The 24,377-nt window shown below is 46.5% G+C and overlaps 2 long non-coding RNA genes across 2 annotated transcripts in view; both read left to right on the top strand.

Annotated features, from left to right (window-relative positions):
• The first annotated feature begins 3,486 nt into the window (after positions 1-3,486).
• The window catches only part of LOC125774524 (uncharacterized), a 38,251-nt gene continuing 17,360 nt past the window's right edge, over positions 3,487-24,377 (top strand). The window contains exon 1 of the long non-coding RNA XR_007421007.1: positions 3,487-4,550. This is a non-coding gene — a long non-coding RNA (uncharacterized LOC125774524). The remainder of the gene's footprint in view (positions 4,551-24,377) is intronic.
• Positions 7,756-22,809, top strand: LOC125774527 (uncharacterized). Its single transcript, XR_007421009.1, has 3 exons — positions 7,756-8,876; positions 20,088-20,395; positions 22,760-22,809. It is a non-coding gene; the product is annotated as an uncharacterized LOC125774527 (long non-coding RNA).

Here is a 24,377-nt window from a genome sequence, read left to right as displayed (position 1 = left end):
GTGTCTTGGCTAAGGTGTCTTGGCTAAGGTGCCTTGGCTAATGTGTCTTGGCTAATGTGTCTTGGCTAATGTGTCTTGGCTAATGTGTCTTGGCTAAGGTGTCTTGGCTAAGGTGTCTTGGCTAAGGTGTCTTGGCTAATGTGTCTTGGCCAAGGTGTCTTGGCTAAGGTGTCTTGGCTAAGGTGTCTTGGCTAATGTGTCTTAGCTAAGGTGTCTTGGCTAAGGTGTCTTGGCTAATGTGTCTTGGCTAAGGTGTCTTGGCTAATGTGTCTTGGCTAAGGTGTCTTGGCTAAGGTGTCTTGGCTAATGTGTCTTGGCTAAGGTGTCTTGGCTAAGGTGTCTTGGCTAATGTGTCTTGGCTAAGGTGTCTTGGCTAAGGTGTCTTGGCTAAGGTGTCTTGGCTAATGTGTCTCGGCTAATGTGTCTTGGCTAAGGTGTCTTGGCTAATGTGTCTCGGCTAATGTGTCTTGGCTAAGGTGTCTTGGCTAAGGTGTCTTGGCTAAGGTGTCTCGGCTAATGTGTCTTGGCTAATGTGTCTTGGCTAAGGTGTCTTGGCTAATGTGTCTTGGCCAAGGTGTCTTGGCTAAGGTGTCTTGGCTAAGGTGTCTTGGCTAAGGTGTCTCGGCTAATGTGTCTTGGCTAAGGTGTCTTGGCTAAGGTGTCTTGGCTAATGTGTCTTGGCTAAGGTGTCTTGGCTAAGGTGTCTTGGCTAATGTGTCTTGGCTAATGTGTCTTGGCTAAGGTGTCTTGGCTAAGGTGTCTTGGCTAATGTGTCTTGGCTAAGGTGTCTTGGCTAAGGTGTCTTGGCTAAGGTGTCTTGGCTAATGTGTCTCGGCTAATGTGTCTTGGCTAAGGTGTCTTGGCTAATGTGTCTCGGCTAATGTGTCTTGGCTAAGGTGTCTTGGCTAAGGTGTCTTGGCTAAGGTGTCTCGGCTAATGTGTCTTGGCTAATGTGTCTTGGCTAAGGTGTCTTGGCTAAGGTGTCTTGGCTAATGTGCCTTGGCTAATGTGTCTTGGCTAATGTGTCTTGGCTAAGGTGTCTTGGCTAATGTGTCTTGGCTAAGGTGTCTTGGCTAAGGTGTCTTGGCTAATGTGTCTTGGCTAAGGTGTCTTGGCTAAGGTGTCTTGGCTAAGGTGTCTTGGCTAAGGTGTCTCGGCTAATGTGTCTTGGCTAAGGTGTCTTGGCTAAGGTGTCTTGGCTAAGGTGTCTCGGCTAATGTGTCTTGGCTAATGTGTCTTGGCTAAGGTGTCTTGGCTAATGTGTCTTGGCTAAGGTGTCTTGGCTAAGGTGTCTTGGCTAATGTGTCTTGGCTAACGTGTCTTGGCTAAGGTGTCTTGGCTAAGGTGTCTTGGCTAATGTGTCTTGGCTAAGGTGTCTTGGCTAAGGTGTCTTGGCTAATGTGTCTTGGCTAAGGTGTCTTGGCTAAGGTGTCTTGGCTAAGGTGTCTTGGCTAATGTGTCTTGGCCAAGGTGTCTTGGCTAAGGTGTCTTGGCTAAGGTGTCTTGGCTAAGGTGTCTCGGCTAATGTGTCTTGGCTAAGGTGTCTTGGCTAAGGTGTCTTGGCTAATGTGTCTTGGCTAAGGTGTCTTGGCTAAGGTGTCTTGGCTAATGTGTCTTGGCTAATGTGTCTTGGCTAAGGTGTCTTGGCTAAGGTGTCTTGGCTAATGTGTCTTGGCTAAGGTGTCTTGGCTAAGGTGTCTTGGCTAAGGTGTCTTGGCTAATGTGTCTCGGCTAATGTGTCTTGGCTAAGGTGTCTTGGCTAATGTGTCTCGGCTAATGTGTCTTGGCTAAGGTGTCTTGGCTAAGGTGTCTTGGCTAAGGTGTCTCGGCTAATGTGTCTTGGCTAATGTGTCTTGGCTAAGGTGTCTTGGCTAAGGTGTCTTGGCTAATGTGCCTTGGCTAATGTGTCTTGGCTAATGTGTCTTGGCTAAGGTGTCTTGGCTAATGTGTCTTGGCTAAGGTGTCTTGGCTAAGGTGTCTTGGCTAATGTGTCTTGGCTAAGGTGTCTTGGCTAAGGTGTCTTGGCTAATGTGTCTTGGCTAAGGTGTCTCGGCTAATGTGTCTTGGCTAAGGTGTCTTGGCTAAGGTGTCTTGGCTAAGGTGTCTCGGCTAATGTGTCTTGGCTAATGTGTCTTGGCTAAGGTGTCTTGGCTAAGGTGTCATGGCTAATGTGTCTTGGCTAAGGTGTCTTGGCTAAGGTGTCTTGGCTAAGGCGTCTTGGCTAATGTGTCTTGGCTAAGGTGTCTTGGCTAAGGTGTCTTGGCTAAGGTGTCTTGGCTAATGTGTCTTGGCTAATGTGTCTTGGCTAATGTGTCTCGGCTAAGGTGTCTTGGCTAAGCTGTCTCGGCTAATGTGTCTTGGCTAAGGTGTCTTGGCTAAGGTGTCTTGGCTAATGTGTCTTGGCTAAGGTGTCTTGGCTAAGGTGTCTTAGCTAAGGTGTCCCGGCTAATGTGTCTTGGCTAAGGTGTCTTGGCTAAGGTGTCTTGGCTAATGTGTCTTGGCTAAGGTGTCTTGGCTAAGGTGTCTTGGCTAAGGTGTCTTGGCTAAGGTGTCTCGGCTAATGTGTCTTGGCTAAGGTGTCTTGGCTAATGTGTCTTGGCTAATGTGTCTTGGCTAAGGTGTCTTGGCTAAGGTGTCTTGGCTAATGTGTCTTGGCTAATGTGTCTTGGCTAAGGTGTCTTGGCTAAGGTGTCTTGGCTAAGGTGTCTTGGCTAATGTGTCTTGGCTAAGGTGTCTTGGCTAAGGTGTCTTGGCTAATGTGTCTCGGCTAATGTGTCTCGGCTAATGTGTCTTGGCTAAGGTGTCTTGGCTAAGGTGTCTTGGCTAAGGTGTCTCGGCTAATGTGTCTTGGCTAATGTGTCTTGGCTAAGGTGTCTTGGCTAATGTGTCTCGGCTAATGTGTCTTGGCTAATGTGTCTTGGCTAAGGTGTCTTGGCTAAGGTGTCTTGGCTAAGGTGTCTCGGCTAATGTGTCTTGGCTAATGTGTTTTGGCTCAGGTGTCTTGGCTAAGGTGTCTTGGCTAAGGTGTCTTGGCTAATGTGTCTTGGCTAATGTGTCTTGGCTAAAGTGTCTTGGCTAAGGTGTCTTGGCTAATGTGTCTTGGCTAAGGTGTCTTGGCTAAGGTGTCTTGGCTAATGTGTCTTGGCTAGTGTATCTTGGCTAAGGTGTCTTGGCTAAGGTGTCTTTGCTAATGTGTCTTGGCTAATGTGTCTTGGCTAAGGTGTCTTGGCTAATGTGTCTTGGCTAAGGTGTCTTGGCTAAGGTGTCTTGGGTAATGTGTCTTGGCTAAGGTGTCTTGGGTAAGGTGTCTTGGCTAATGTGTCTTGGCTAAGGTGTCTTGGCTAAGGTGTCTTGGCTAAGGTGTCTTGGCTAATGTGTCTTGGCTAATGTGTCTTGGCTAATGTGTCTCGGCTAAAGTGTCTTGGCTAAGGTGTCTTGGCTAATGTGTCTTGGCTAATGTGTCTTGGCTAAGGTGTCTTGGCTAAGGTGTCTTGGCTAATGTGTCTTGGCTAAGGTGTCTTGGCTAAGGTGTCTCGGCTAATGTGTCTTGGCTAATGTGTCTTGGCTAAGGTGTCTTGGCTAAGGTGTCTTGGCTAATGTGTCTTGGCTAATGTGTCTTGGCTAATGTGTCTTGGCTAATGTGTCTTGGCTAAGGTGTCTTGGCTAATATGTCTTGGCTAAGGTGTCTTGGCTAATGTGTCTTGGCTAATGTGTCTCGGCTAATGTGTCTTGGCTAATGTGTCTTGGCTAAGGTGTCTTGGCTAAGGTGTCTTGGCTAAGGTGTCTCGGCTAATGTGTCTTGGCTAATGTGTCTTGGCTAAGGTGTCTTGGCTAAGGTGTCTTGGCTAAGGTGTCTTGGCTTAGGTGTCTTGGCTAATGTGTCTTGGCTAAGGTGTCTTGGCTAAGGTGTCTTGGCTAAGGTGTGTTGGCTAATGTGTCTTGGCTAAGGTGTCTTGGCTAATGTGTCTTGGCTAAGGTGTCTTGGCTAAGGTATCTTGGCTAATGTGTCTTGGCTAAGGTGTCTTGGCTAAGGTGTCTTGGCTAATGTGTCTTGGCTAATGTGTCTTGGCTAATGTGTCTTGGCTAAGGTGTCTTGGCTAATGTGTTTTGGCTAAGGTGTCTTGGCTAAGGTGTCTTGGCTAATATGTCTCGGCTAATGTGTCTTGGCTAATGTATCTTGGCTAAGGTGTCTTGGCTAATGTGTCTTGGCTAATGTGTCTCGGCTAATGTGTCTTGGCTAAGGTGTCTTGGCTAAGGTGTCTTGGCTAAGGTGTCTTGGCTAAGGTGTCTTGGCTAATGTGTCTTGGCTAAGGTGTCTTGGCTAAGGTGTCTTGGCTAAGGTGTCTTGGCTAATGTGTCTTGGCTAATGTGTCTCGGCTAATGTGTCTTGGCTAATGTGTCTTGGCTAAGGTGTCTTGGCTAAGGTGTCTTGGCTAATGCGTCTTGGCTAATGTGTCTTGGCTAATGTGTCTTGGCTAATGTGTCTCGGCTAATGTGTCTTGGCTAATGTGTCTTGGCTAAGGTGTCTTGGCTAAGGTGTCCTGGCTAATGTGTCTCGGCTAATGTGTCTTGGCTAATGTGTCTTGGCTAAGGTGTCTTGGCTAATGTGTCTTGGCCAATGTGTCTTGGCTAGTGTGTCTTGGCTAAGGTGTCTTGGCTAAGGTGTCTTTGCTAATGTGTCTTGGCTAAGGTGTCTTGGCTAAGGTGTCTTGGCTAATGTGTCTTGGCTAAGGTGTCTTGGCTAATGTGTCTTGGCTAATGTGTCTTGGCTAAGGTGTATTGGGTAAGGTGTCTTGGCTAATGTGTCTTGGCTAAGGTGTCTTGGCTAAGGTGTCTTGGCTAAGGTGTCTTGGCTAATGTGTCTTGGCTAATGTGTCTTGGCTAAGGTGTCTTGGCTAAGGTGTCTTGGCTAAGGTGTCTTGGCTAAAGTGTCTTGGCTAAGGTGTCTTGGCTAATGTGTCTTGGCTAATGTGTCTTGGCTAAGGTGTCTTGGCTAAGGTGTCTTGGCTAAGGTGTCTTGGCTAATGTGTCTTGGCTAAGGTGTCTTGGCTAATGTGTCTTGGCTAATGTGTCTCGGCTAATGTGTCTTGGCTAATGTGTCTTGGCTAAGGTGTCTTGGCTAAGGTGTCTCGGCTAATGTGTCTTGGCTAATGTATCTTGGCTAAGGTGTCTTGGCTAATGCGTCTTGGCTAATGTGTCTCGGCTAATGTGTCTTGGCTAAGGTGTCTTGGCTAATGTGTCTTGGCTAAGGTGTCTTGGCTAAGGTGTCTTGGCTAAGGTGTCTTGGCTAATGTGTCTTGGCTAAGGTGTCTTGGCTAAGGTGTCTTGGCTAAGGTGTCTTGGCTAATGTGTCTTGGCTAATGTGTCTCGGCTAATGTGTCTTGGCTAATGTGTCTTGGCTAAGGTGTCTTGGCTAAGGTGTCTTGGCTAAGGTGTCTTGGCTAATGTGTCTTGGCTAAGGTGTCTTGGCTAAGGTGTCTTGGCTAAGGTGTCTTGGCTAATGTGTCTTGGCTAAAGTGTCTTGGCTAATGTGTCTTCGCTAATGTGTCTTGGCTAAGGTGTCTTGGCTAAGGTGTCTTGGCTAATGTGTCTTGGCTAAGGTGTCTTGGCTAATGTGTCTTGGCTAAGGTGTCTTGGCTAAGGTATCTTGGCTAATGTGTCTTGGCTAAGGTGTCTTGGCTAAGGTGTCTTGGCTAATGTGTCTTGGCTAATGTGTCTTGGCTAATGTGTCTTGGCTAATGTGTCTTGGCTAAGGTGTCTTGGCTAAAGTGTCTTGGCTAAGGTGTCTTGGCTAATGTGTCTTGGCTAATGTGTCTTGGCTAAGGTGTCTTGGCTAATGTGTCTTGGCTAAGGTGTCTTGGCTAAGGTGTCTTGGCTAATGTGTCTTTTCTATTGTGTCTTGGGTAAGGTGTCTTGGCTAATGTGTCTTGGCTAAGGTGGCTTGGCTAAGGTGTCTTGGCTAAGGTGTCTTGGCTAATGTGTCTTGGCTAATGTGTCTTGGCTAAGGTGTCTTGGCTAAGGTGTCTTGGCTAAGGTGTCTTGGCTAATGTGTCTTGGCTAAGGTGTCTTGGCTAAAGTGTCTTGGCTAAGGTGTCTTGGCTAATGTGTCTTGGCTAAGGTGTCTTGGCTAAGGTGTCTTGGCTAATGTGTCTTGGCTAATGTGTCTTGGCTAATGTGTCTTGGCTAAGGTGTCTTGGCTAAGGTGTCTTGGCTAATGTGTCTTGGCTAAGGTGTCTTGGCTAAGGTGTCTTGGCTAATGTGTCTTGGCTAATGTGTCTTGGCTAATGTGTCTTGGCTAATGTGTCTTGGCTCAGGTGTCTTGGCTAAGGTGTCTTGGCTAATGTGTCTTGGCTAATGTGTCTCGGCTAATGTGTCTTGGCTAATGTGTCTTGGCTAAGGTGTCTTGGCTAAGGTGTCTTGGCTAAGGTGTCTCGGCTAATGTGTCTTGGCTAATGTGTCTTGGCTAAGGTGTCTTGGCTTAGGTGTCTTGGCTAAGGTGTCTTGGCTTAGGTGTCTTGGCTAATGTGTCTTGGCTAAGGTGTCTTGGCTAATGTATCTTGGCTAAGGTGTCTTGGCTAAGGTGTCTTGGCTAAGGTGTCTTGGCTAATGTGTCTTGGCTAATGTGTCTTGGCTAAGGTGTCTTGGCTAATGTGTCTCGGCTAATGTGTCTTGGCTAATGTATCTTGGCTAAGGTGTCTTGGCTAAGGTGTCTTGGCTAATGTGTCTCGGCTAATGTGTCTTTTCTATTGTGTCTTGGCTAATGTGTCTTGGCTAAGGTGTCTTGGCTAATGTGTCTTGGCTAATGTGTCTCGGCTAATGTGTCTAGGCTAATGTGTCTCGGCTAATGTGTCTTGGCTAATGTGTCTTGGCTAAGGTGTCTTGGCTAATGTGTCTTGGCTAATGTGTCTTGGCTAATGTGTCTTGGCTAAGGTGTCTTGGCTAATGTGTCTTGGCTAAGGTGTTTTGGCTAATGTGTCTTGGCTAAGGTGTCTTGGCTAATGTGTCTTGGCTAATGTGTCTTGGCTAAGGTGTCTTGGCTAAGGTGTCTTGGCTAATGTGTCTTGGCTAATGTGTCTTGGCTAATGTGTCTTGGCTAAGGTGTCTTGGCTAAGGTGTCTTGGCTAAGGTAACTTGGCTAATGTGTCTTGGCTAATGTGTCTTGGCTAAAGTGTCTTGGCTAAGGTGTCTTGGCTAAGGTGTCTTGGCTAAGGTGTCTTGGCTAATGTGTCTTGGCTAATGTGTCTTGGCTAAGGTGTCTTGGCTAAGCTGTCTTGGCTAATGTGTCTTGGCTAATGTGTCTTGGGTAATGTGTCTTGGCTAAGGAGTCATGGCTAAGGTGTCTTGGCTAATGTGTCTTGGCTAAGGTGTCTTGGCTAATGTGTCTTGGCTAATGTGTCTTGGCTAATGTGTTTTGGCTAAGGTGTCTTGGCTAAGGTGTCTTGGCTAATGTGTCTTGGCTAATGTGTCTTGGCTAATGTGTCTTGGCTAAGGTGTCTTGGCTAAGGTGTCTTGGCTAATGTGTCTTGGCTAAGGTGTCTCGGCTAATGTGTCTTGGCTAATGTGTCTTGGCTAATGTGTCTTGGCTAATGTGTCTTGGCTAAGGTGTCTTGGCTAATGTGTCTTGGCTAATGTGTCTTGGCTAATGTGTTTTGGCTAAGGTGTCTTGGCTAAGGTGTCTTGGCTTATGTGTCTTGGCTAATGTGTCTTGGCTAATGTGTCTTGGCTAAGGTGTCTTGGCTAAGGTGTCTCGGCTAATGTGTCTTGGCTAAGGTGTCTTGGCTAATGTGTCTTGGCTAATGTGTCTTGGCTAATGTGTCTCGACTAATGTGTCTTGGCTAATGTGTCTTGGCTAAGGTGTCTTGGCTAATGTGTCTTGGCTAATGTGTCTTGGCTAATGTGTCTTGGCTAAGGTGTCTTGGCTAAGGTGTCTTGGCTAAGGTGTCTTGGCTAATGTGTCTTGGCTAATGTGTCTTGGCTAATGTGTCTTGGCTAAGGTGTCTTGGCTAAGGTGTCTTGGCTAAGGTGTCTCGGCTAATGTGTCTTGGCTAATGTGTCTTGGCTAAGGTGTCTTGGCTAAGGTGGCTTGGCTAATGTGTCTTGGCTAAGGTGTCTTGGCTAAGGTGTCTTGGCTAATGTGTCTTGGCTAAGGTGTCTTGGCTAAGGTGTCTTGGCTAAGGTGTCTCGGCTAATGTGTCTTGGCTAATGTGTCTTGGCTAAGGTGTCTTGGCTAAGGTGTCTTGGCTAAGGTGTCTTGGCTAATGTGTCTTGGCTAATGTGTCTTGGCTAATGCGTCTTGGCTAAGGTGTCTTGGCTAATGTGTCTTGGCTAAGGTGTCTTGGCTAAGGTGTCTTGGCTAATGTGTCTTGGCTAAGGTGTCTTTTCTAAGGTGTCTTGGCTAAGGTGTCTCGGCTAATGTGTCTTGGCTAATGTGTCTTGGCTAATGTGTCTTGGCTAATGTGTCTTGGCTAATGTGTCTTGGCTAATGTGTCTTGGCTAATGTGTCTTGGCTAAGGTGTCTTGGCTAATGTGTCTTGGCTAATGTGTCTTGGCTAATGTGTCTTGGCTAATGTGTCTTGGCTAATGTGTCTTGGCTAAGGTGTCTTGGCTAATGTGTCTTGGCTAATGTGTTTTGGCTAAGGTGTCTTGGCTAATTTGTCTTGGCTAATGTGTCTTGGCTAATGTGTCTTGGCTAATGTGTCTTGGCTAAGGTGTCTTGGCTAAGGTGTCTTGGCTAATGTGTCTTGGCTAAGGTGTCTCGGCTAATGTGTCTTGGCTAATGTGTCTTGGCTAATGTGTCTTGGCTAATGTGTCTTGGCTAAGGTGTCTTGGCTAATGTGTCTTGGCTAATGTGTCTTGGCTAATGTGTTTTGGCTAAGGTGTCTTGGCTAAGGTGTCTTGGCTAATGTGTCTTGGCTAATGTGTCTTGGCTAAGGTGTCTTGGCTAATGTGTCTTGGCTAATGTGTCTTGGCTAAGGTGTCTCGGCTAATGTGTCTTGGCTAATGTGTCTTGGCTAATGTGTCTCGGCTAATGTGTCTTGGCTAATGTGTCTTGGCTAATGTGTCTTGGCTAATGTGTCTTGGCTAATGTGTCTTGGCTAATGTGTCTTTTCTATTGTGTCTTGGCTAAGGTGTCTTGGCTAAGGTGTCTTGGCTAAGGTGTCTTGGCTAATGTGTCTTGGCTAAGGTGTCTTGGCTAATGTGTCTTGGCTAAGGTGTCTTGGCTAAGGTATCTTGGCTAATGTGTCTTGGCTAAGGTGTCTTGGCTAAGGTGTCTTGGCTAATGTGTCTTGGCTAATGTGTCTTGGATAATGTGTCTTGGCTAAGGTGTCTTGGCTAATGTGTCTTGGCTAAGGTGTCTTGGCTAAGGTGTCTCGGCTAATGTGTCTTGGCTAAGGTGTCTCGGCTAATGTGTCTTGGCTAATGTATCTTGGCTAAGGTGTCTTGGCTAAGGTGTCTTGGCTAAGGTGTCTTGGCTAATGTGTCTTGGCTAATGTGTCTTGGCTAATGTGTCTTGGCTAAGGTGTCTTGGCTAATGTGTCTTGGCTAAGGTGTCTTGGCTAAGGTGTCTTGGCTAATGTGTCTCGGCTAATGTGTCTTGGCTAATGTATCTTGGCTAAGGTGTCTTGGCTAAGGTGTCTTGGCTAATGTGTCTCGGCTAATGTGTCTTTTCTATTGTATCTTGGCTAATGTGTCTTGGCTAAGGTGTCTTGGCTAATGTGTCTTGGCTAATGTGTCTCGGCTAATGTGTCTTGGCTAATGTGTCTCGGCTAATGTGTCTTGGCTAAGGTGTCTTGGCTAATGTGTCTTGGCTAATGTGTCTTGGCTAAGGTGTCTTGGCTAAGGTGTCTTGGCTAATGTGTCTTGGCTAATGTGTCTTGGCTAAAGTGTCTTGGCTAATGTGTCTTGGCTAAGGTGTCTTGGCTAAGGTGTCTCGGCTAATGTGTCTTGGCTAATGTGTCTTGGCTAAGGTGTCTTGGCTAAGGTGTCTTGGCTAAGGTGTCTTGGCTAATGTGTCTTGGCTAATGTGTCTTGGCTAATGCGTCTTGGCTAAGGTGTCTTGGCTAATGTGTCTTGGCTAAGGTGTCTTGGCTAAGGTGTCTTGGCTAATGTGTCTTGGCTAATGTGTCTTGGCTAAAGTGTCTTGGCTAAGGTGTCTTGGCTAAGGTGTCTTGGCTAATGTGTCTTGGCTAATGTGTCTTGGCTAATGTGTCCTGGCTAAGGTGTCTTGGCTAATGTGTCTTGGCTAAGGTGTCTTGGCTAAGGTGTCTTGGCTAATGTGTCTTGGCTAAGGTGTCTTGGCTAAGGTGTCTCGGCTAATGTGTCTTGGCTAATGTGTCCTGGCTAAGGTGTCTTGGCTAAGGTGTCTTGGCTAATGTGTCTTGGCTAAGGTGTCTTGGCTAAGGTGTCTTGGCTAAGGTGTCTCGGCTAATGTGTCTTGGCTAATGTGTCTTGGCTAAGGTGTCTTGGCTAAGGTGTCTTGGCTAAGGTGTCTTGGCTAATGTGTCTTGGCTAATGCGTCTTGGCTAAGGTGTCTTGGCTAATGTGTCTTGGCTAAGGTGTCTTGGCTAAGGTGTCTTGGCTAATGTGTCTTGGCTAAGGTGTCTTGGCTAATTTGTCTTGGCTAATGTGTCTTGGCTAAGGTGTTTTGGCTAAGGTGTCTTGGCTAAGGTGTCTTGGCTAATGTGTCTTGGCTAATGTGTCTTGGCTAATGTGTCTTGGCTAAGGTGTCTTGGCTAAGGTGTCTTGGCTAATGTGTCTTGGCTAAGGTGTCTCGGCTAATGTGTCTTGGCTAATGTGTCTTGGCTAATGTGTCTCGGCTAATGTGTCTTGGCTAATGTGTCTTGGCTAATGTGTCTTGGCTAATGTGTCTTGGCTAAGGTGTCTTGGCTAAGGTGTCTTGGCTAAGGTGTCTTGGCTAATGTGTCTTGGCTAATGTGTCTTGGCTAAGGTGTCTTGGCTAAGGCGTCTTGGCTAAGGTGTCTTGGCTAATGTGTCTTGGCTAAGGTGTCTTGGCTAATGTGTCTTGGCTAATGTGTCTTGGCTAATGTGTCTTGGCTAATGTGTCTTGGTTAAGGTGTCTTGGCTAATGTGTCTTGGCTAATGTGTCTTGGCTAATGTGTCTTGGCTAAGGTGTCTTGGCTAAGGTGTCTTGGCTTATGTGTCTTGGCTAATGTGTCTTGGCTAATGTGTCCTGGCTAAGGTGTCTTGGCTAATGTGTCTTGGCTAAGGTGTCTTGGCTAAGGTGTCTTGGCTAATGTGTCTTGGCTAAGGTGTCTTAGCTAAGGTGTCTTGGCTAAGGTGTCTTGGCTAAGGTGTCTCGGCTAATGTGTCTTGGCTAATGTGTCCTGGCTAAGGTGTCTTGGCTAAGGTGTCTTGGCTAAGGTGTCTTGGCTAAGGTGTCTTGGCTAATGTGTCTTGGCTAAGGTGTCTTGGCTAAGGTGTCTTGGCTAAGGTGTCTCGGCTAATGTGTCTTGGCTAATGTGTCTTGGCTAAGGTGTCTTGGCTAAGGTGTCTTGGCTAAGGTGTCTTGGCTAATGTGTCTTGGCTAATGCGTCTTGGCTAAGGTGTCTTGGCTAATGTGTCTTGGCTAAGGTGTCTTGGCTAAGGTGTCTTGGCTAATGTGTCTTGGCTAAGGTGCTTGGCTAATTTGTCTTGGCTAATGTGTCTTGGCTAAGGTGTTTTGGCTAAGGTGTCTTGGCTAAGGTGTCTTGGCTAATGTGTCTTGGCTAATGTGTCTTGGCTAATGTGTCTTGGCTAAGGTGTCTTGGCTAATGTGTCTTGGCTAATGTGTCTTGGCTAATGTGTCTTGGCTAATGTGTCTTGGCTAATGTGTCTTGGCTAATGTGTCTTGGCTAAGGTGTCTTGGCTAATGTGTCTTGGCTAATGTGTCTTGGCTAATGTGTCTTGGCTAATGTGTTTTGGCTAAGGTGTCTTGGCTAAGGTGTCTTGGCTAATGTGTCTTGGCTAATGTGTCTTGGCTAATGTGTCTTGGCTAAGGTGTCTTGGCTAATGTGTCTTGGCTAAGGTGTCTTGGCTAATGTGTCTTGGCTAAGGTGTCTTGGCTAATGTGTCTTGGCTAATGTGTCTTGACTAATGTGTCTTGGCTAATGTGTCTTGGCTAAGGTGTCTTGGCTAATGTGTCTTGGCTAATGTGTCTTGGCTAATGTGTCTTGGCTAAGGTGTCTTGGCTAAGGTGTCTTGGCTAAGGTGTCTTGGCTAAGGTGTCTTGGCTAAGGTGTCTTGGCTAATGTGTCTTGGCTAATGTGTCTTGGCTAAGGTGTCTTGGCTAAGGTGTCTTGGCTAATGTGTCTTGGCTAATGTGTCTTGGCTAATGTGTCTTGGCTAAGGTGTCTTGGCTAATGTGTCTTGGCTAATGTGTCTTGGCTAATGTGTCTTGGCTAAGGTGTCTTGGCTAAGGTGTCTTGGCTAAGGTGTCTCGGCTAATGTGTCTTGGCTAATGTGTCTTGGCTAAGGTGTCTTGGCTAAGGTGTCTTGGCTAAGGTGTCTTGGCTAAGGTGTCTTGGCTAATGTGTCTTGGCTAAGGTGTCTTGGCTAAGGTGTCTTGGCTAAGGTGTCTTGGCTAAGGTGTCTTGGCTAATGTGTCTTGGCTAAGGTGTCTTGGCTAATGTGTCCTGGCTAAGGTATCTTGGCTAATGTGTCTTGGCTAAGGTGTCTTGGCTTATGTGTCTTGGCTAATGTGTCTTGGCTAAGGTGTCTTGGCTAAGGTGTCTTGGCTTAGGTGTCTCGGCTAATGTGTCTTGGCTAATGTGTCTTGGATAAGGTGTCTTGGCTAAGGTGTCTTGGCTAAGGTGTCTTGGCTAATGTGTCTTGGCTAATGTGTCTTGGCTAATGCGTCTTGGCTAAGGTGTCTTGGCTAATGTGTCTTGGCTAAGGTGTCTTGGCTAAGGTGTCTTGGCTAATGTGTCTTGGCTAAGGTGTCTTGGCTAAGGTGTCTTGGCTAAGGTGTCTTGGCTTATGTGTCTTGGCTAATGTGTCTTGGCTAATGTGTCTTGGCTAATGTGTCTTGGCTAATGTGTCCTGGCTAAGGTGTCTTGGCTAATGTGTCTTGGCTAATGTGTCTTGGCTAATGTGTCTTGGCTAATGTGTCTTGGCTAATGTGTCTTGGCTAATGTGTCTTGGCTAATGTGTCTTGGCTAATGTGTCTTGGCTAATGTGTCTTGGCTAATGTGTCTTGGCTAAGGTGTCTTGGCTAATGTGTCTTGGCTAATGTGTCTTGGCTAATGTGTCTTGGCTAATGTGTCTTGGCTAAGGTGTCTTGGCTAAGGTGTCTTGGCTAAGGTGTCTTGGCTAATGTGTCTTGGCTAATGTGTCTTGGCTAATGTGTCTTGGCTAAGGTGTCTTGGCTAAGGTGTCTTGGCTAATGTGTCTTGGCTAATGTGTCTTGGCTAATGTGTCCTGGCTAAGGTGTCTTGGCTAATGTGTCTTGGCTAAGGTGTCTTGGCTAAGGTGTCTTGGCTAATGTGTCTTGGCTAAGGTGTCTTGGCTAAGGTGTCTTGGCTAAGGTGTCTCGGCTAATGTGTCTTGGCTAATGTGTCTTGGCTAAGGTGTCTTGGCTAAGGTGTCTTGGCTAAGGTGTCTTGACTAATGTGTCTTTGCTAAGGTGTCTTGGCTAATGCGTCTTGGCTAAGGTGTCTTGGCTAATGTGTCTTGGCTAAGGTGTCTTGGCTAATGTGTCTTGTCTAATGTGTCTTGGCTAAGGTGTCTTGGCTAAGGTGTCTTGGCTAAGGTGTCTCGGCTAATGTGTCTTGGCTAATGTGTCTTGGCTAATGTGTCTTGGCTAATGTGTCTTGGCTAATGTGTCTTGGCTAATGTGTCTTGGCTAATGTGTCTTGGCTAATGTGTCTTGGCTAAGGTGTCTTGGCTAATGTGTCTTGGCTAATGTGTCTTGGCTAATGTGTCTTGGCTAATGTGTCTTGGCTAATGTGTCTTGGCTAATGTGTCTTGGCTAATGTGTCTTGGCTAAGGTGTCTTGGCTAATGTGTCTTGGCTAATGTGTCTTGGCTAATGTGTCTTGGCTAAGGTGTCTTGGCTAAGGTGTCTTGGCTAAGGTGTCTTGGCTAAGGTGTCTTGGCTAATGTGTCTTGGCTAATGTGTCTTGGCTAATGTGTCTTGGCTAAGGTGTCTTGGCTAATGTGTCTTGGCTAAGGTGTCTTGGCTAATGTGTCTTGGCTAAGGTGTCTTGGCTAATGTGTCTTGGCTAATGTGTCTTGACTAATGTGTCTTGGCTAATGTGTCTTGGCTAAGGTGTCTTGGCTAATGTGTCTTGGCTAATGTGTCTTGGCTAATGTGTCTTGGCTAAGGTGTCTTGGCTAAGGTGTCTTGGCTAAGGTGTCTTGGCTAAGGTGTCTTGGCTAAGGTAACTTGGCTAATGTGTCTTGGCTAATGTGTCTTGGCTAAAGTGTCTTGGCTAAGGTGTCTTGGCTAAGGTGTCTTGGCTAAGGTGTCTCGGCTAATGTGTCTTGGCTAATGTGTCTTGGCTAATGTGTCTTGGCTAAGGTGTCTTGGCTAATGTGTCTTGGCTAATGTGTCTTGGCTAAGGTGTCTTGGCTAAGGTGTCTTGGCTAATGTGTCTTGGCTAATGTGTCTTGGCTAAGGTGTCTTGGCTAAGGTGTCTTGGCTAAGGTGTCTTGGCTAAGGTGTCTCGGCTAATGTGTCTTGGCTAATGTGTCTTGGCTAATGTGTCTTGGCTAAGGTGTCTTGGCTAATGTGTCTTGGCTAATGTGTCTTGGCTAAGGTGTCTTGGCTAAGGTGTCTTGGCTAAGGTGTCTTGGCTAATGTGTCTTGGCTAATGTGTCTTGGCTAAGGTGTCTTGGCTAAGGTGTCTTGGCTAAGGTGTCTTGGCTAATGTGTCCTGGCTAAGGTGTCTTGGCTAATGTGTCTTGGCTAAGGTGTCTTGGCTAATGTGTCTTGGCTAATGTGTCTTGGCTAAGGTGTCTTGGCTAATGCGTCTTGGCTAAGGTGTCTTGGCTAAGGTGTCTTGGCTAAGGTGTCTTGGCTAATGTGTCTTGGCTAAGGTGTCTTGGCTAAGGTGTCTTGGCTAAGGTGTCTTGGCTAAAGTGTCTTGGCTAATGCGTCTTGGCTAAGGTGTCTTGGCTAAGGTGTCTCGGCTAATGTGTCCTGGCTAAGGTGTCTTGGCTAATGTGTCTTGGCTAAGGTGTCTTGGCTAAGGTGTCTTGGCTAATGTGTCTTGGCTAAGGTGTCTTGGCTAAGGTGTCTTGGCTAAGGTGTCTCGGCTAATGTGTCTTGGCTAATGTGTCTTGGCTAAGGTGTCTTGGCTAAGGTGTCTTGGCTAAGGTGTCTTGGCTAATGTGTCTTGGCTAAGGTGTCTTGGCTAATGTGTCTTGGCTAATGTGTCTTGACTAATGTGTCTTGGCTAATGTGTCTTGGCTAAGGTGTCTTGGCTAATGTGTCTTGGCTAATGTGTCTTGGCTAATGTGTCTTGGCTAAGGTGTCTTGGCTAAGGTGTCTTGGCTAAGGTGTCTTGGCTAAGGTGTCTTGGCTAAGGTAACTTGGCTAATGTGTCTTGGCTAATGTGTCTTGGCTAAAGTGTCTTGGCTAATGCGTCTTGGCTAAGGTGTCTTGGCTAAGGTGTCTCGGCTAAGGTGTCTTGGCTAATGTGTCTTGGCTAATGTGTCTTGGCTAAGGTGTCTTGGCTAATGTGTCTTGGCTAATGTGTCTTGGCTAAGGTGTCTTGGCTAAGGTGTCTTGGCTAATGTGTCTTGGCTAATGTGTCTTGGCTAAGGTGTCTTGGCTAAGGTGTCTTGGCTAAGGTGTCTTGGCTAAGGTGTCTCGGCTAATGTGTCTTGGCTAATGTGTCTTGGCTAATGTGTCTTGGCTAAGGTGTCTTGGCTAATGTGTCTTGGCTAATGTGTCTTGGCTAAGGTGTCTTGGCTAAGGTGTCTTGGCTAAGGTGTCTTGGCTAATGTGTCTTGGCTAATGTGTCTTGGCTAAGGTGTCTTGGCTAAGGTGTCTTGGCTAAGGTGTCTTGGCTAATGTGTCCTGGCTAAGGTGTCTTGGCTAATGTGTCTTGGCTAAGGTGTCTTGGCTAATGTGTCTTGGCTAATGTGTCTTGGCTAAGGTGTCTTGGCTAATGCGTCTTGGCTAAGGTGTCTTGGCTAAGGTGTCTTGGCTAAGGTGTCTTGGCTAATGTGTCTTGGCTAAGGTGTCTTGGCTAAGGTGTCTTGGCTAAGGTGTCTTGGCTAAGGTAACTTGGCTAATGTGTCTTGGCTAATGTGTCTTGGCTAATGTGTCTTGGCTAAAGTGTCTTGGCTAAGGTGTCTTGGCTAAGGTGTCTTGGCTAATGTGTCTTGGCTAATGTGTCTTGGCTAATGTGTCCTGGCTAAGGTGTCTTGGCTAATGTGTCTTGGCTAAGGTGTCTTGGCTAAGGTGTCTTGGCTAATGTGTCTTGGCTAAGGTGTCTTGGCTAAGGTGTCTTGGCTAAGGTGTCTCGGCTAATGTGTCTTGGCTAATGTGTCTTGGCTAAGGTGTCTTGGCTAAGGTGTCTTGGCTAATGTGTCTTGGCTAATGTGTCCTGGCTAATGTGTCTTGGCTAATGCGTCTTGGATAAGGTGTCTTGGCTAATGTGTCTTGGCTAAGGTGTCTTGGCTAAGGTGTCTTGGCTAATGTGTCTTGGCTAAGGTGTCTTGGCTAAGGTGTCTTGGCTAAGGTGTCTCGGCTAATGTGTCTTGGCTAATGTGTCTTGGCTAATGTGTCTTGGCTAATGTGTCTTGGCTAATGTGTCTTGGCTTATGTGTCTTGGCTAATGTGTCTTACCTAATGTGTCTTGGCTAAGGTGTCTTGGCTAATGTGTCTTGGCTAATTTGTCTTGGCTAATGTGTCTTGGCTAATGTGTCTTGGCTAATGTGTCTTGGCTAAGGTGTCTTGGCTAATGTGTCTTGGCTAATGTGTCTTGGCTAATGTGTCTTGGCTAAGGTGTCTTGGCTAAGGTGTCTTGGCTAAGGTGTCTTGGCTAAGGTGTCTTGGCTAATGTGTCTTGGCTAAGGTGTCTTGGCTAATGTGTCTTGGCTAAGGTGTCTTGGCTAAGGTGTCTTGGCTAAGGTGTCTTGGCTAATGTGTCCTGGCTAAGGTGTCTTGGCTAATGTGTCTTGGCTAAGGTGTCTTGGCTAAGGTGTCTTGGCTAATGTGTCTTGGCTAAGGTGTCTTGGCTAAGGTGTCTTGGCTAATGTGTCTTGGCTAATGTGTCTTGGCTAAGGTGTCTTGGCTAATGTGTCTTGGCTAATGTGTCTTGGCTAATGTGTCTTGGCTAAGGTGTCTTGGCTAAGGTGTCTTGGCTAAGGTGTCTTGGCTAAGGTGTCTTGGCTAATGTGTCTTGGCTAATGTGTCTTGGCTAATGTGTCTTGGCTAAGGTGTCTTGGCTAATGTGTCTTGGCTAAGGTGTCTTGGCTAATGTGTCTTGGCTAAGGTGTCTTGGCTAATGTGTCTTGGCTAATGTGTCTTGACTAATGTGTCTTGGCTAATGTGTCTTGGCTAAGGTGTCTTGGCTAATGTGTCTTGGCTAATGTGTCTTGGCTAATGTGTCTTGGCTAAGGTGTCTTGGCTAAGGTGTCTTGGCTAAGGTGTCTTGGCTAATGTGTCTTGGCTAATGTGTCTTGGCTAATGTGTCTTGGCTAAGGTGTCTTGGCTAAGGTGTCTTGGCTAATGTGTCTTGGCTAATGTGTCTTGGCTAATGTGTCTTGGCTAAGGTGTCTTGGCTAATGTGTCTTGGCTAAGGTGTCTTGGCTAATGTGTCTTGGCTAAGGTGTCTTGGCTAATGTGTCTTGGCTAAGGTGTCTTGGCTAAGGTGTCTTGGCTAAGGTGTCTTGGCTAAGGTAACTTGGCTAATGTGTCTTGGCTAATGTGTCTTGGCTAATGTGTCTTGGCTAAAGTGTCTTGGCTAAGGTGTCTTGGCTAAGGTGTCTTGGCTAATGTGTCTTGGCTAATGTGTCTTGGCTAATGTGTCCTGGCTAAGGTGTCTTGGCTAATGTGTCTTGGCTAAGGTGTCTTGGCTAAGGTGTCTTGGCTAATGTGTCTTGGCTAAGGTGTCTTGGCTAAGGTGTCTTGGCTAAGGTGTCTCGGCTAATGTGTCTTGGCTAATGTGTCTTGGCTAAGGTGTCTTGGCTAATGTGTCTTGGCTAAGGTGTCTTGGCTAAGGTAACTTGGCTAATGTGTCTTGGCTAATGTGTCTTGGCTAATGTGTCTTGACTAATGTGTCTTGGCTAATGTGTCTTGGCTAAGGTGTCTTGGCTAATGTGTCTTGGCTAAGGTGTCTTGGCTAATGTGTCTTGGCTAAGGTGTCTTGGCTAATGTGTCTTGGCTAATGTGTCTTGACTAATGTGTCTTGGCTAATGTGTCTTGGCTAAGGTGTCTTGGCTAATGTGTCTTGGCTAATGTGTCTTGGCTAAGGTGTCTTGGCTAAGGTGTCTTGGCTAAGGTGTCTTGGCTAAGGTGTCTTGGCTAATGTGTCTTGGCTAATGTGTCTTGGCTAATGTGTCTTGGCTAAGGTGTCTTGGCTAAGGTGTCTTGGCTAAGGTGTCTTGGCTAATGTGTCTTGGCTAATGTGTCTTGGCTAATGTGTCTTGGCTAATGTGTCCTGGCTAAGGTGTCTTGGCTAATGTGTCTTGGCTAAGGTGTCTTGGCTAATGTGTCTTGGCTAATGTGTCTTGGCTAATGTGTCTTGGCTAATGTGTCTTGGCTAATGTGTCTTGGCTAATGTGTCTTGGCTAAGGTGTCTTGGCTAAGGTGTCTTGGCTAATGTGTCTTGGCTAATGTGTCTTGGCTAAGGTGTCTTGGCTAAGGTGTCTTGGCTAAGGTGTCTTGGCTAAGGTGTCTTGGCTAATGTGTCTTGGCTAAGGTGTCTTGGCTAATGTGTCTGGGCTAAGGTGTCTTGGCTAAGGTGTCTTGGCTAAGGTGTCTTGGCTAATGTGTCCTGGCTAATGTGTCTTGGCTAAGGTGTCTTGGCTAATGTGTCTTGGCTAAGGTGTCTTGGCTAAGGTGTCTTGGCTAATGTGTCTTGGCTAAGGTGTCTTGGCTAAGGTGTCTTGGCTAAGGTGTCTCGGCTAATGTGTCTTGGCTAATGTGTCTTGGCTAAGGTGTCTTGGCTAAGGTGTCTTGGCTAATGTGTCTTGGCTAATGTGTCCTGGCTAATGTGTCTTGGCTAATGCGTCTTGGATAAGGTGTCTTGGCTAATGTGTCTTGGCTAAGGTGTCTTGGCTAAGGTGTCTTGGCTAATGTGTCTTGGCTAAGGTGTCTTGGCTAAGGTGTCTTGGCTAAGGTGTCTCGGCTAATGTGTCTTGGCTAATGTGTCTTGGCTAATGTGTCTTGGCTAATGTGTCTTGGCTAATGTGTCTTGGCTAATGTGTCTTGGCTAATGTGTCTTGGCTAAGGTGTCTTCGCTAATGTGTCTTGGCTAATGTGTCTTGGCTAAGGTGTCTTGGCTAAGGTGTCTTGGCTAAGGTGTCTCGGCTAATGTGTCTTGGCTAATGTGTCTTGGCTAAGGTGTCTTGGCTAATGTGTCTTGGCTAAGGTGTCTTGGCTAATGTGTCTTGGCTAATGTGTCTTGGCTAAGGTGTCTTGGCTAATGTGTCTTGGCTAAAGTATCTTGGCTAAGGTGTCTTGGCTAAGGTGTCTTGGCTAAGGTGTCTTGGCTAAGGTGTCTTGGCTAAGGTGTCTTGGCTAAGGTGTCTTGGCTAATGTGTCTTGGCTAATGTGTCTTGGCTAATGTGTCTTGGCTAATGTGTCTCGGCAAATGTGTCTTGGCTAATGTATCTTGGCTAAGGTGTCTTGGCTAAGGTGTCTTGGCTAAGGTGTCTCGGCTTATGTGTCTTGGCTAATATGTATTGGCTAAGGTGTCTTGGCTAATGTGTCTTGGCTAAAGTGTCTTGGCTAAGGTGTCTTGGCTATGGTGTCTTGGCTAATGTGTCTTGGCTAAGGTGTCTTGGCTAAGGTGTCTTGGCTAAGGTGTCTTGGCTAATGTGTCTTGGCTAATGTGTCTTGGCTAATGTGTCGGAGAATGTGTCTTGGCTAATGTGTCTTGGTTAATGTGTCTTGGCTAAGGTGTCTTGGGTAAGGTGTCTTGGCTAATGTGTCTTGGCTAATGTGTCTTGGCTAATGTGTCTTGGCTAATGTGTCTTGGCTAATGTGTCTTGGCTAATGTGTCTTGGCTAAGGTGTCTTGGCTAAGGTGTCTTGGCTAAGGTGTCTTGGCTAAGGTGTCATGGCTAATGTGTCTTGGCTAATGTGTCTTGGCTAATGTGTCTTGGCTAATGTGTCTTGGCTAATGTGTCTTGGCTCAGGTGTCTTGGCTAAGGTGTCTTGGCTAATGTGTCTTGGCTAATGTGTCTTGGCTAAGGTGTTTTGGCTAATGTGTCTTGGCTAATGTGTCTTGGCTAAGGTGTCTTGGCTCATTTGTCTTGGCTAATGTGGCTTGGCTAAGGTGTCTTCGCTAATGTGTCTTGGCTAAGGTGTCTTGGCTAAGGTGTCTTGGCTAATGTGTCTTGGCTAAGGTGTCTTGGCTAAGGTGTCTTGGCTAAGGTGTCTTGGCTAATGTGTCTTGGCTAATGTGTCTTGGCTAATGTGTCTTGGCTAATGTGTCTTGGCTAATGTGTCTTGGCTAATGTGTCTTGGCTAAGGTGTCTTGGCTAATGTGTCTTGGCTAATGTGTCTTGGCTAATGTGTCTTGGCTAATGTGTCTTGGCTAATGTGTCTTGGCTAAGGTGTCTTGGCTAATGTGTCTTGGCTAAGGTGTCTTGGCTAATGTGTCTTGGCTAAGGTGTCTTGGCTAATGTGTCTTGGCTAATGTGTCTTGGCTAATGTGTCTTGGCTAAGGTGTCTTGGCTAAGGTGTCTTGGCTAAGGTGTTTTGGCTAAGGTGTCTTGGCTAATGTGTCTTGGCTAAGGTGTCTTGGCTAATGTGTCTTGGCTAAGGTGTCTTGGCTAAGGTGTCTTGGCTAAGGTGTCTTGGCTAATGTGTCCTGGCTAAGGTGTCTTGGCTAATGTGTCTTGGCTAAGGTGTCTTGGCTAAGGTGTCTTGGCTAATGTGTCTTGGCTAAGGTGTCTTGGCTAAGGTGTCTTGGCTAAGGTGTCTCGGCTAATGTGTCTTGGCTAATGTGTCTTGGCTAAGGTGTCTTGGCTAAGGTGTCTTGGCTAAGGTGTCTAGGCTAATGTGTCTTGGCTAATGTGTCTTGGCCAATGTGTCTTGGCTAAGGTGTCTTGGCTAAGGTGTCTTGGCTAATGTGTCTTGGCTAATGTGTCTTGGCTAATGTGTCTTGGCTAAGGTGTCTTGACAAATGTGTCTTGGCTAATGTGTCTTGGCTAATGTGTCTTGGCTAAGGTGTCTTGGGTAATGTGTCTTGGCTAAGGTGTCTTGGCTAAGGTGTCTTGGCTAAGGTGTCTTGGCTAATGTGTCTTGGCTAATGTGTCTTGGCTAATGTGTCTTGGCTAAGGTGTCTTGGCTAAGGTGTCTTGGCTAAGGTGTCTTGGCTAAGGTGTCTTGGCTAATGTGTCTCGGCTAATGTGTCTTGGCTAAGGTGTCTTGGCTAAGGTGTCTTGGCTACGGTGTCTCGGCTAATGTGTCTTGGCTAATGTGTCTTGGCTAAGGTGTCTTGGCTAATGTGTCTTGGCTAAGGTGTCTTGGCTAATGTGTCTTGGCTAATGTGTCTTGGCTAAGGTGTCTTGGCTAATGTGTCTTGGCTAAGGTGTCTTGGCTAAGGTGTCTTGGCTAAGGTGTCTTGGCTAAGGTGTCTTGGCTAAGGTGTCTTGGCTAAGGTGTCTTGGCTAAGGTGTCTTGGCTAATGTGTCTTGGCTAATGTGTCTTGGCTAAAGTGTCTTGGCTAAGGTGTCTTGGCTAAGGTGTCTTGGCTAAGGTGTCTTGGCTAATGTGTCTTGGCTAAGGTGTCTTGGCTAAGGTGTCTTGGCTAATGTGTCTTGGCTAATGTGTCTTGGCTAAGGTGTCTTGGCTAATGTGTCTCGGCAAATGTGTCTTGGCTAATGTATCTTGGCTAAGGTGTCTTGGCTAAGGTGTCTTGGCTAAGGTGTCTCGGCTTATGTGTCTTGGCTAATATGTATTGGCTAAGGTGTCTTGGCTAAGGAATCTTGGCTAAGGTGTCTTGGCTAAGGTGTCTTGGCTAATGTGTCTTGGCTAAGGTGTCTTGGCTAAGGTGTCTTGGCTAATGTGTCTTGGCTAATGTGTCTTGGCTAATGTGTCGGAGAATGTGTCTTGGCTAAGGTGTCTTGGTTAATGTGTCTTGGCTAAGGTGTCTTGGGTAAGGTGTCTCGGCTTATGTGTCTTGGCTAATGTGTCTTTGCTAATGTGTCTTGGCTAAGGTGTCTTGGCTTATGTATCTTGGCTAATGTGTCTTGGCTAATGTGTCTTAGCTAATGTGTCTTGGCTAAGGTGTCTTGGCTAATGTGTCTTGGCTTATGTGTCTTGGCTAATGTGTCTTGGCTAATGTGTCTTGGCTAAGGTGTCTTCGCTAATGTGTCTTGGCTAATGTGTCTTGGCTAATGTGTCTTGGCTAAGGTGTCTTGGCTAAGGTGTCTTGGCTAATGTGTCTTGGCTAAGGTGTCTTGGCTAATGTGTCTTGGCTAAGGTGTCTTGGCTAAGGTGTCTTGGCTAATGTGTCTTGGCTAATGTATCTTGGCTAAGGTGTCTTGGCTAATGTGTCTTGGCTAATGTGTCTTGGCTAAGGTGTCTTCGCTAGTGTGTCTTGGCTAAGGTGTCTTGGCTAATGTGTCTTGGCTAAGGTGTCTTGGCTAATGTGTCTTGGCTAAGGTGTCTTCGCTAAGGTGTCTTGGCTAATGTGTCCTGGCTAAGGTGTCTTTTCTAAGGTGTCTTGGCTAATGTGTCTTGGCTAATTTGTCTTGGCTCAGGTGTCTTGGCTAAGGTGTCTTGGCTAAGGTGTCTTGGCTAATGTGTCTTGGCTAAGGTGTCTTGGCAAAGGTGTCTTGGCTAATGTGTCTTGGCTAATGTGTCTAAGCTGAGGTGTCTTCGCTAATGTGTCTTGGCTAAGGTGTCTTGGCTAATGTGTCTTGGCTAATGTGTCATGGCTAAGGTGTCTTTTCTAAGGTGTCTTGGCTAATGTGTCTTGGCTAATTTGTCTTGGCTCAGGTGTCTTGGCTAAGGTGTCTTGGCTAAGGTGTCTTGGCTAATGTGTCTTGGCTAAGGTGTCTTGGCAAAGGTGTCTTGGCTAATGTGTCTTGGCTAATGTGTCTAAGCTGAGGTGTCTTCGCTAATGTGTCTTGGCTAAGGTGTCTTGGCTAATGTGTCTTGGCTAATGTGTCATGGCTAAGGTGTCTTGGCTAAGGTGTCTTGGCTAATGTGTCTTGGCTAATGTGTCTTGGCTAAGGTGTCTTCGCTAGTGTGTCTTGGCTAAGGTGTCTTGGCTAATGTGTCTTGGCTAATGTGTCTTGGCTAATGTGTCTTGGCTAAGGTGTCTTGGCTAAGGTGTCTTGGCAAAGGTGTCTTGGCTAAGGTGTCTTGGCTAAGGTGTCATGGCTAATGTGTCTTGGCTAATGTGTCTTGGCTAATGTGTCTTGGCTAATTTGTCTTGGCTCAGGTGTCTTGGCTAAGGTGTCTTGGCTAATGTGTCTTGGCTAATGTGTCTTGGCTAAGGTGTTTTGGCTAATGTGTCTTGGCTAATGTGTCTTGGCTAAGGTGTCTTGGCTCATTTGTCTTGGCTAATATGGCTTGGCTAAGGTGTCTTCGCTAATGTGTCTTGGCTAATGTGTCTTGGCTAATGTGTCTTGGCTAAGGTGTCTTGGCTAAGGTGTCTTGGCTAAGGTGTCTTGGCTAAGGTGTCTTGGCTAATGTGTCTTGGCTAAGGTGTCTTGGCTAATGTGTCTCGGCTAATGTGTCTCGGCTTATGTGTCTTGGCTAATGTGTCTTTGCTAATGTGTCTTGGCTAATGTGTCTAAGCTAAGGTGTCTTCGCTAATGTGTCTTGGCTAAGGTGTCTTGGCTAATGTGTCTTGGCTAATGTGTCTTGGCTAAGGTGTCTTGGCTAAGGTGTCTTGGCTAAGGTGTCTTGGCTAAGGTGTCTTGGCTAATGTGTCTTGGCTAAGGTGTCTTGGCTAATGTGTCTCGGCTAATGTGTCTTGGCTAATGTGTCTTGGCTAATGTGTCTTGGCTAATGTGTCTTGGCTAATGTGTCTAAGCTAAGGTGTCTTCGCTAATGTGTCTTGGCTAAGGTGTCTTGGCTAATGTGTCTTGGCTAATGTGTCTTGGCTAAGGTGTCTTGGCTAAGGTGTCTTGGCTAATGTGTCTTGGCTAATGTGTCTTGGCTAAGGTGTCTTCGCTAATGTGTCTTTGCTAAGGTGTCTTGGCTAATGTGTCTTGGCTAATGTGTCTTTGCTAAGGTAACTTG

This window comes from Anopheles funestus, unplaced genomic scaffold (genome assembly GCF_943734845.2).
Source record: "Anopheles funestus unplaced genomic scaffold, idAnoFuneDA-416_04 scaffold_18_ctg1, whole genome shotgun sequence".
NCBI lineage: Eukaryota > Metazoa > Arthropoda > Insecta > Diptera > Culicidae > Anopheles > Anopheles funestus.
Note: the sequence above shows the minus strand (reverse complement) of the source record. Positions and strands in the feature narration are given on the sequence as shown.